The 12,015-nt window shown below is 41.2% G+C and overlaps 1 pseudogene; it reads left to right on the forward strand.

The window, feature by feature from the left end:
• Window positions 1-1,020: 1,020 nt before the first annotated feature.
• On the forward strand, window positions 1,021-3,277 carry LOC122491034 (annotated as a pseudogene).
• The last annotated feature ends 8,738 nt before the right edge of the window (window positions 3,278-12,015 follow it).

Raw genomic sequence — 12,015 nt, forward strand, 5'->3', positions numbered from 1 at the left:
TAGATTCTTTCAATAGACTGCTTTCTCTCTCTGCCTCCTATAAGCTTTGGTATGTTGTATTCATTGCCATTCAGTTCAAAATATTTTTCCTTTTTTTTTTTTAGTGTTTATTTATTTTTGAGAGAGAGGAAGAGAGAGGCCACAAGCAGGGGAGGGGCAGAGAGAGACAGACACAAAATTAGAAGCAGGCTCCAGGCCTGTCAGCTGTCAGCACAGAGCCCGACGTGGGGCTCGAACTCATGAACCATGAGATCGTGACCTGAGATCATGATTGGACACTTAACTGACTGAGCCACCCAAGTGCCCTGTCAAAATATTTTCTAATTTCCTTTGTGTCTTTGGCCCATGAATCATTTAGAAATATGCTATTTCATTTCTAGATATTCATGGTTTTTCTGGATCTCTTTTTTTAAGTTTATTTATTATTTTTTTTGAGGGGGGGGAGGGGCAGAAAGAGAGGGAGAGAGAGAGGATTCCAAGCAGACTGTCAGCACGGAGCCCGGTGCGGGGCTGGAACTCCCGAACCATGAGATCGTGACCTGAGCTGGAATCAAGAGCCAGACAACCGACTGAGCCACCCAAGTGCCCCTAGATCTCTTTGGGTAATCAATTTCCATTTAATTCTATTATAGTCAGAGAATACAGTCTGTATGCTTTAAGTCCTGTTAAATTTATTGAGACGTGTTTTGTGGCCCAGCATGCGGTCTATGTCAGTGAATACGCCGTGTGCACTTATACAGAATGCATATTCTACACTTGTTGGATGTAGTGTTCTACAAATATCCATTACACCAAAGTGGTCAACGGTGTCGGTCAGATATTCTGTGGCTTTCCTGCATGTTTTTTGTCTGGTCGTTCTTTCAATTGCTGGAAGAGAAGTGTTACATGTACAATGCGGTGATTGCAGGATTATCCATTTCTTCCCTTTCTTCCGTCAGCGTTTGCTACGTATATTCTGAGATTCTATCATTAAAGGCTAACAGATTTATAATTGTTACGTCTTTCTGACGAACTGTGCCTTTTATCCTTAAGAAACATCCTGCTCAGATCCTGAGGGCGCTGCAGCCCACAGCCTCAGCCAGGGAGTCCCAGCCGCTTTCAGTGGAGAAGCCTGGCCAGCCACAGCCTCAGCACCATCACCCCCGGCAGCAGCTGCAGCCGCATCACCACCACCATTATTTCTACAACCGGAACCACAGCCACCACCAGCATCACCATCACCATCACCATCACCAGTGCCCGCAGCATGGAGCCAAGGGCAGCCCCAAGGCCCAGCCCAAGGTGTTGCAACATGAGCACAAACACTCCCTCCAGCAGCACCAGGAGACGCCGAAGAAGGAAACAGGCTATGGTGAACTAAATGGTAATGCCGGAGAAAGAGACATATCTTTAAAGAGCCTGGGTTCTGATGGAGCTACCGACCCTATTTCCATTACCGGTCCTCAATGGCAACCCACAGATCGCAGACACTAATCTGAAGCAGACTGTAAAGGCTGGCACCTTTGGGAAAGCAGGATTGAAAACCAGGAATTTCATTCGGAACAGTATGGACAAAAAGAATGGGAAGTCTTAGGAAAAGAAATCTGAAGAGAACCAGTCTGCAGAGAAGACTGATACTGTAGCAATTCGAAATGGCATTGCGACAAATAATTCTGGCTATATTACTAGTGGTTATATGGGCAAAGGGGCGGATAATGATGGTAGTGAGATCTGAGAGCGGATGTACTACTCTTAAAAAAAAGGAAAGCTGGGGCAATAGTGCCCAGGGATGTGAAAGCCTTCATTGAGGGCAGGACAAAATAAGGCAACAAGAGACCAGGGCGCCAACCTTAAAACAGGGACTCGAAACTTTCAGGCCTGACGACGGTGAACAAAAGGGAAATCGAGTAGATGGTTCAAAGCCCATTTGGAAGTACGAAACTGGGCCCGGAGGAACAAATCGAGGAAAACCTGCTGTGGGTGATATGCTGTGGAAAAGCTCTGATATTAAACCCGGCGTGAGCGGCAAAAAGTTTGATCATCGGCCCTAAGGAAAGCATCCTTCTGCTGTTACCTCCAAAGAGGACTCTTGGACCCTATTCATACCACCCCCCGTTTTTGCAGTGGACAATAGCAGTGCTTAAAATCGTTCCTAAAGTAAGTTATGCAAAGCAAAGTGAAGGAAAACCTCAACAAAACTGTACAGAACTCTTCTGCGTCACCATCTTCTTCCTCCTCTTCGTCACCGGCTGGGGAAACTCAGACCCAGTCTTCAAGCCCATATCCCAGGTCCCTGTGTCAGTGCTGAAATCTGTTACTTCGGCCAACTTTTCTAATGGGCCTGTTTCAGCAGGGACTGATGCAAGCGTGTATTCTCCAGGGAGCCAGCCACTGTTAACTCCTGCTGCTAATACTCTAACACCCATCTCTTCTGGGACTGCTTCAGTTCCCCGGGACATGAGTTCGACTTCAGCGGCTGTTGAACAAATGAAATCTAGCCTTTTCATCTATCCTTCAGATATGCAAACGGTGCTGTTGAGCACAGCACAAGTGGATCTGCCCTCTCAGACAGATCAGCAAAACCTGGGGGCTATCTTCCAGAATCAGTGGGGTTTATCAATTATAAATGAGCCCAGTGCTGGCCCGGAGACTTGGGAAGTTATTGGGAAGTCATCAGATCATAAAGTGATGGAGGTGGCATTTCAAGGGGAATATCTGCCAGGATAATCCCTCAGGGACTGAGCATCCCATGTTTCCCAAGGCTTATGAGCTGGAAAAAACGGATTAGTCCCCAAATTCTGGGTAGCATTCGAAAATCTGGGACTACTAATGAGAGTGGAGCCTTATCCTTGGAACCCAGTCATATGGGTGGCCTGCAAAACTCAGACACCAGTGGTCAAGGTGCTTTAGTGTTTTTCTCAAAGGACTACGAGATGGAAAATCAAAATCCTCTGGTGTCTCCTACAAACACTTTGTTAGGCTCCACCAAAGAACAGAGATACCAGAGAGGTCTAGAAACAAATGATAGCTGGGGTTCTTTTGACCTGAGGGCTGCTATTGTCTATCACACTAAAGAAATGGAATCTGTTTGGAATCTGCAGAGGCAAGAGCCTAAAAGGATGATCACTTACAATGAAGCCATGGATAGTCCAGATCAATGAAGGCCCAGACTGCCTATTTGTAACCTTTCTGCAAGATTAGAGCCACCGTTCATGGGCGGGTTTGCGGGGGGAGGGGCATAGGCTTTTCTGTTCCTAGATCTTCAACGCAGCAGAGGAACCATAAGTAGAATCACAGGATAATACACACAAATATATATATACACACACACACACACACACACACATGGTTATTTTTTAAAAAGGCAACTGAAAGTAATTAGACTTCTTAAGGAATCAACATTTATTTCAAGAGACTACACATGGTTATTTAATCTCCAGTACTGAATAGTTTTTGTTTTCTTTTTCCTTTTGTTAGTTTTTAAGTGTGAATGCAAGTGATTAATGAATACAGATTTATTACCAAGTGTGGTTCTAAAGTTCCTGCTGTCATCAACTTGGGCAACAAATGACCCACTGGAAAGGCAAATCCACTTAAAAGATCTCGTTCTATCTTGTTCTGTGACTAAAGTGATACACTAATCATGGGGAACCCAGAATGATTCAACATTTCCCCCACTCCTCCCTTGATCTTTTGGTTATACTTTGAGCCCTGCAAGAATCCTGGATAAAAGCCTCCAAGTTTGCAGGGGTGTATTTATTTATTTATTTATTTTTAGCGAATATGATTTGCACGTCTTGCCAGGAGTTAAGCAGCCTCTGGGGGGTGTTGGGGAAAATTTTCCTTCTTTCCTTTTATTTTTTGTTGCGGGGGGTGGGGGGAATTGGGAAGGGCATTGAAGTTCTATAATTCTGGAATAGTTGGTGGTACATAGATCACTTAGCTTTGGTTACATATTGGACTTCAACAAGTGAGGAATCCATGAATTTCATTTATTTATTTATTTTTTAATGTTTATTTACTTCTGAGACAGAGAGAGACAGAGCATGAGTGGGGGAGGGGCAGAGAGACAGGGGGACACAGAATCCGAAGCAGGCTCCAGGCTCTGAGCTGTCAGCACAGAGCCTGGTGCAAGGCCTGAACTCACAGACTGCAAGATCATGACCTGAGCTGAAGCCGGACGCTCAACTGACTGAGCCACCCAGGCGCCCCTCCATGAGTGTCATTTAAAGAAAAGTTATAGAACAATTGGATTTAGATATTTAATATGGAAAAATATTCCTTTGCCCATATTGTAATGTAATTGTATAAGTGGGAGCAGAAATATACTCTGCTTTTCAACTGTAGGTGCTCCAGACTTGCTCTCTGTCACTAACACTAAATGTGCTGTTTTCCTTGTTTTTTTGTTGAACATCTAAACAGAAACTTCTGTACCTTTCTGTAAATTCTCTTCTAATCTCTCAGAAATATATAAAAGGAGAAGAAAAAATTCCATGAAAACTTTTCATGTGTTTAGCCAGTGAGGAGGTGATAAACCCTGCCTACAGAAGGTATGTTTCCCTGCAAACTATACTTCTGAGCTTATTAGCTTCTAATCATATCTTAATAAATATATTTTATTACTAGAGCAACATGGGTTTTTAAGGAAAATAACGTGAAATTCTGGAAACTTTCTTTTGGGCAGAGAAGAGCATTAGCCCTGTCTTATCATCACATTGCCATCCTGTTGCACTACAGCTTGTATATAGCATGCTAAAATAAATTTGTGTGTGTGTGTGTGTGTGCGTGTGTGTAGAAAAAAATATATATCACTTTTAGGGGCACCTAAAGTGCCCCTAAGTGGCTGAGTGGGTGGCTCAGTCGGTTGGGCGTCCAACTTCAGCTCAGGTCATGATCTCACAGTTTGTGAGTTCGAGACTCGCCTGGGGCAGTGTGCTGACAGCTCAGAGCTTGGAGTCTGCTTCGGATTCTGAGTCTCATTCTCCCTCTGCCCCTCCCCCTCTTGTGCTCTCAGTCTCTCTCAAAAATAAATAAGTGTAAAAAATCATTTTTAATAAAAAAAAATATCCCGGGGTGCCTGGGTGGCTCAGTCGGTTGAGCGTCCAACTTCGCCTCAGGTCATGATCTCATGGTTCGTGAGTTTGAGCCCTGCGTCAGGCTCTGTGCTGTCAGCTCGGAGCCTGGAGCCTGCTTCGGATTCTGTCTCCCTCTCTATCTGCCCTCTTCCCCTCACGCTCTGTCTCTCTCTCAGAAATAAGTAAATATTAAAAAAAATTTTTTTTAAAGAAATATCCCTTTTATTTCTGGTAACATTCTTGTCTTGAAGTCTATTCTATGTAACATTTAAAATAATGATTTCATTCTTCTTATGATTACAGTTTGCATGGCATATCTTTTTTCCACCCACTTGTTCTTAATCTTTACGTGTCTTTATTTCCAAGTGTGCCTCTTCAGGAAGAATATAATGTCTTGCTTTCTATCCATTCTGTTTATATTTGTCCTATAATTGGACTGATTATACCATTAACATTTAATATAATTATCAATTTGTTTGGATTCATTCTATCACTGCCAGTTTTTCTCAGTCTAATTTTTCTTTATTTTTTTTTTTATGCCATTCCCACTTTCTTGGCTTCTCTTTGATTCTTTGCATATATTTAGCATTTCATTCTAACCTATCAATTGGTTTTGGCTGAATTTGTTTTCCTAAACAGTTGTGCAAGGGATTATAAAACACAGACCTAGCCCGGGCTCTGAGAGTCTCCCTTTACTATCTGGCCCACAGGGTCTACTTTTTCTGGCTCCTGAGCAGAAAGACAAGGTTTCTAGAGAGATTTAGCTGCCAGTGCTGCTGTGACCATCTTGCCTTTCCATGAAAAGGAGTCTGCCCTTCAAACAAAGCTTTAAGAGAGGAACCAACCAAAACAAAACAAAACAAGAGGTGCCTGGGTGGCTCAGTCGGTTAAGCCTCCGATTTTGACTCAGGTCATGATCTTACGGTTGGGTTGGGTTCATGAATTTGAGCCCCAGCCGCCCCCCGCCCCGTGCTGACCGCTCAGAGCTTGGAGCCTGCTTCCGATTCTGTGTCTCCCTCTCTCTCTCTGCCCCTCCCCTGCTCAAAGTCTGTCTCTGTCTCTCAAAAATAAATGTTAAAAAAAATTAAAAAACAAAACAAACAAAAAGTAAATACAAATAAAATACTATGTGGCCACTTCATATTTTAACTCCTCTCCAAAACCTGCATCCTTTTGTTTACCTTTCAGATCTCTAGGAGTCGTTTTAGTATTTTGCCTAAATTGCTTCATTGTAACCAATGACAGGAACAGGTTATAGGGAGGTTTAAAGCGCCAGAGCAGAACCAGAGCTCTCTCTTTAGCTTTGGATTCATTCAAGTAACTGGAATACGTAATTGAGAAATTTTCCTAAGAAAGGAAGAGTAATTATTACTTTTCTAAATTCTTATGTCAGGATGTCCCTGACTTTTGAACACTCAAAATGTTTGACAAACTGTAAGATTTTTAGGTCATTTTACTTCCCCATTTTACTTACAACCAAAACATGGTTGGTATTACTCCGTTGTCTTGTTGCATTAAATATCATGGGGGAATAATCACAGCCTGCCTAATGTTTTTGTTTTTACACATAATCAATTCTCCTTTTCAACCCAGATGCTTACAAAATTTTCTTCTTCCTTTTTTTTTTTTTTAATTTTTTTTTTCAACGTTTTTTATTTATTTTTGGGACAGAGAGAGACAGAGCATGAACAGGGGAGGGGCAGAGAGAGAGGGAGACACAGAATCGGAAACAGGCTCCAGGCTCTGAGCCATCAGCCCAGAGCCCGACGTGGGGCTCGAACTCCGGACCGCGAGATCGTGACCTGGCTGATGTCGGATGCTTAACCGACTGCGCCACCCAGGCGCCCCTCTTCTTCCTTTTTTTGATATTAAAATTTTTGCCAGGATATTCCACGTGTTGAATATTTTGTTAATTTCACCAAGAACAAAAGAGAGCCTTTTCAAATTTTGAATTTAACATCTCATTTAGCTCTGGGTGATTTTTCCTGTCAACCCAATGCCCTATCTTTTTTTCCTCATTTAATTTATTGAAACGAAATCTCTACTATCTCTTTGCCAGGATATTTCACGTGCTATTTTGTTAATTTTACCAAGAACAAAACAGAGCCTTTTCAAGTTTTGAATTTAACATTTTATTTAGCTCTGGGTGGTTTCTCCTCACTGTCAACCAGTGCCATATCCTTTTTTTCCTCATTCAATTTATTAAAACGAAATCTCTACCCTCTCTTTCCCATCTATCATCTTCCTGATCATTTTCTTCTCTTTAGTTTCCCCCTCAGTATTCGGAAAGTGTTCCACATTTGTTTACTACACCATGACACGGTTTTCAGCCTTTGACTGTCACTGCTATAAAACTAATCTAACATATGAGATTCTTATACATTATTTCTTTATATAAGCCAGAACACCTTGTATTTCTATCCTTACATTAACGTGTTCCTCAACCTTTGTGTTGCAGAGTTGTTTTTCCCCCCATCTTTTGGGAAGGTAACCAACAACTGCCTTCTAAAATGTTCTTTTTTGGGGGGCGCCTGGGTGGCTCAGTCGGTTGAGCGTCCGACTTCGGCTCAGGTCACGATCTCGCGGTCCGTGAGTTCGAGCCCCGCGTCGGGCTCTGGGCTGATGGCTCAGAGCCTGGAGCCTGCTTCCAGTTCTGTGTCTCCCTCTCTCTCTGCCCCTCCCCCATTCATGCTCTGTCTCTCTCTGTCTCAAAAATAAATAAAAAACGTTAAAAAAATAAAATGTTCTTTTTTTGTGTGAAAAAATAATTTTCAGATATTTGCCCTTCTCAGAATCTTCAGGAAAGCATTTATTGTCCTTATGTTGCATTCTCTGTATAGTATCCATAGAGTTTTTCTGCTTACTTATTTTTTTATTTTTTTTAAGCTTATTTGTTTATTTTGAGAAAGAGAGAGAGAGGCAGCAAGGGGCAGAGAGAGAGAGAGAGAGAGAGAGGATCCCAAGCAGGCTCCGTACTGTCAGCAAAGAGCCCAGTGTAGGGCTCGAAATCACAAACCATGAAACCATGGTCTGAGCCAAAATCAAGAATCAGTTGCTTAACTTGACTGAGCCACCCGGGTGCCCTTCTGTTTACTTACTTTAAATAGAGAGATCATTACTTAGAATTTGGCAACAATGTGGAATGTCCTTAGCTCTTTCCACCTTCCTCTCCAGTACGAAAATCCTCCTCATCTCAGACAGAGAGGAGAATGTCAGGAAAATCCGGACAGCCACTAATTTGATTAGTAGAGTCTAACAGTGTTCATCCAGCGTGAGTCTGCTGGCCTGAGACTGGCTGTTCGCTTGATCCAACAGTTGGAGAGCTCTAACACTAAGTCAGATGTTTACACTCCTTGTTTCAGGGAACCATATTACATGGAGCATTAAATCCTATGGGCACACTGCTCCCCAGAACTCTGCCTGTCTCTGCAGCTGTTTGATGAATGTCTTCAATGGCAAAGAATCCTAGGACACAATGAACCTCTGCCCATGTTCTACTCCTGTCATTTGTTGCTAGGAATATTAATCTCTCAGTGAATATAGAAAGAAAGTTGTTATTGGGGAAAAGAGAGGGACAGGAGTCTGGGCTTTGGAGTAAGACTCACTGTTTTCCAGTGAACCCCTGTGTCCCAGATTTAGGAATGCACCACTCAAAGCCTTCCTCAGTTCTCTGAGGGGCTTGGAACTCTCTGGTTGCACAAGGTGGACAAGAAGGTGAAAAATCTAAGACAGTGCTCCTTGACTCTCCTAAAATGGTGTGTGTGGAAGAAATTCCACTCCAAGTCTGACATCTCTTATCTTCATTTTCTAGTGTGCTTGCTAGTTTTTATCTTTTTCTGTTTTTTTTTAAGCTATTTTAATAAGTTGGGAGGAGAAAAATCGGGTCTGGCTGGCTGGTCTGTCGCCATAGCAACCCAGAGCCTTCTGTAATTGCCTTCTGAACACCCCGCTTATTTGGTATGATTATGTCGATGACTGTCTGTGTCATTGGTAAAAATAAGGCTGTCAGTGTGACAATTTTCCTAAGTGAAAGAATATGCCACCCCAAGGCTGGATCAAAGCTCTGATCCTCTAAGGGAGCTGATACTCAAGGGCAGAAGTGCTTGCTGTAGGCACACTGGCATTCACAAAAAGCTCCTGCCTCTAGGATTTCTGCTCTCCTCCTCTCTCATACCTCCACTGACTCTCCCTGGAAAGAGACAGGCAAATTTTTCAGTTTCTTTGGATCTGGATATGTTCGAGACAGAACACTGAAACATTAGACTGTAGAGGCAAGCGGCTAAGTTTACATTTTAACATTTTCATCTATTCTTCCTTAGCTCCTCACCAATGCTGCTTTAGCTGATACATTTCTCTTGAACTCCTGTTTACATTCCAACACAGACTGCTTCATTTTACTATCTTCACTATTTTTTTCCTCCAATATTTTATTATAAAAATGTTCAAACATACAGCAAAGTTGAAGGAATTTTACAGTGAATTTTGCACTATACCCTCACCTAGACTTTACCATTAACATTTTACTCTATGTGTTTTAACACATTTATCCATCCTTTTACCCATCCATCCACTTACTCATCGTGTTTTTTGGACACATTTCAAAGTTACAGACATCCCTACACTTCCCCCTAAATACTTTAGCTAATATACCACTAGAATTGAATATTTGTTTGTGCTTTTGTCTTTTTAATGTAAAATTTGCATACAGTGAAATACACAAACTTAGTGTCCGTTTGCTGAGCTCTGATAACTGTATACACCTATGTGGCTCAAACACCCGCTGCCATCCCCACTCTTGGCAATCACCACCCTCCAATTCCTCCCCTGCAATTCTCAGGTGACAGCTCTGTAGCAAAGACGAAGCAGTCTCAACTAGACAGAAGCCAAGGGCAGGGGGCTCCAGGAGAGATGTAGCGAGAGAAAACCAATAGAGTAACTCATGTGTTTGAATACATTGGGAGAAGTGTTACACTTCGCACAGCATTTGGCAATAAAATAGGGACACATATATAAATGACTATCAAACAAAACAAAAAAATGGAAGTGGCTGTTACTCTCCCCCAAAACATTAAGTTATATAAAATGTATGACATGATTCTGCTAGGAATAATATTTACATATTGTAGTAATAGAAATCCTGAATGTTGGTATCACTTAAAGGTATAATTATTTGGAGAATGAGGAGAAGGGACATCGCTTTGTGATTAAGCAATAGTAGAAATTCAATACAGAGTATCTAAAAATAAAACAGCAAGGAAGGCTTGGGTAAGAACATTATACAAAAAAGAAAGAGCTGAATGTGATTCTCTTAGGAAAGTTTGATTGAGGTGGTAAAGGGCAAGAAAAGTCTGTCCTTTGTAGTTACCTTGGTAGAACCAATTGACTTTTCAATCCATGTACCTGTAAAATATTCTTTAAAATTGAAGTTAAATTTTATGCAGCAGAAGAAATTAATACTGTGTGGCAGATTTCCTATTCCATTAATATTATGTGCTAGGCATATTTGGGGGAGCACCTCCTATTAAAAAGCAACCAGAAATGTTGGTGAAATATACTAATCTTTTAATTCTATACCTGAGCTTAAAGAAAGGAATCTCCCAGGCAAAACCAAAAAGAAACTGAAAATTAGGAGGTACCTCTGCTCTGGAATCATTTGCCAATTACAGAAACCAAGTTGCTTAAAATGTAATGACCCACAGCGACAGGGAGACAAGATGTTGGGACTGTGCAAGGAGTTGGAATACGACCCCTGTAAAAACCAAGACTCTCAAAGAGCTACTCTCTTGGTAAAAGAGGGTATTAGAAAAGAACCACTCTTTCCAGAAAAGAAAGATATTTCAAGGAACTTATCTGCCTTGACTTGAGTGGGAATAAGAAATGTCTCACTTAAGAATTTATAGGCAAAGCCCTGCTTTTATACAGGAGAGGAGATCAAATACACAAATGCATGATCTGGGAATGCCAAGTAAACAAATTATCATAAAAAGTGGTCTTAGATTAAAAACAACCCTGAGATTTCTGGCAAAACCCAACACAAATCATTTGGGAGACACACACTTAACCCAGGGCTCACGAGATTCTGACAGATAAAACACTGCCCAATATAAGCACATATACAGAATTAGAAAATAAATTTAAAAGTAACAAGAACACAAACAAAAATCAATCCATCATGAACAAGAGTCTTCAGAAACTACATATATCAAAATTAGAGCCTCAAAACTTCAGATAATGGAATTATCAGATATAAACAAAATATTGCATATACTTGAAATTATTAGTTAAAAGAAAGAATAACAAGCATGAGATAGGAACAAAGCACTATCACAAATGATAAGGCATATTTCAAAACCATACACAGTACAGCTAGATGTCAATGAAATTAAAACTCAGTGAAGGAGTTCTACTTTCAATAATAGTAATTTATGATCCAATAATTTCACTATTGGGTATTTAGCCAAAGAAACTAAAACACTAATTCAACACAGTGATGTCGGTAACTATGTTTACTGTAGCATTATTTACAATAGCCAAGATATGGAAGCAACCTAAGTGTCCATCAGCAAATGGATAAGGAAGGTGTGGTATACACACATGCACGTACACGTACACACACACACACACACACACACACACACTGGAGTATCATGCAGCCATAAAAAGGATGTGCCATTTGAGACAACATGAGTAGACCTGGATGGCATTATGCTAAGTGAAATAAGTCAGACTGAGAAAGACAAATACCATATGATTCCACTCATTAAGTGGAATCTAAAAATAGTAATAATAAACAAAAAGCAAAATCAGATCTGTAAATACAGAGAACTGATGGTTGCCTGAGGGGAGGGAGCTGAGGGGATGGGAAAAAAATGGGTAAAGGGGCGTGGGATATACAAGCTTCCAGTATGGAGTGAATAAGTCACAGGAATAAAAAGCACAGCACAAGGAATACAGTCAATGA

Source organism: Prionailurus bengalensis, chromosome C2, assembly GCF_016509475.1.
Source record: "Prionailurus bengalensis isolate Pbe53 chromosome C2, Fcat_Pben_1.1_paternal_pri, whole genome shotgun sequence".
Lineage (NCBI taxonomy): Eukaryota > Metazoa > Chordata > Mammalia > Carnivora > Felidae > Prionailurus > Prionailurus bengalensis.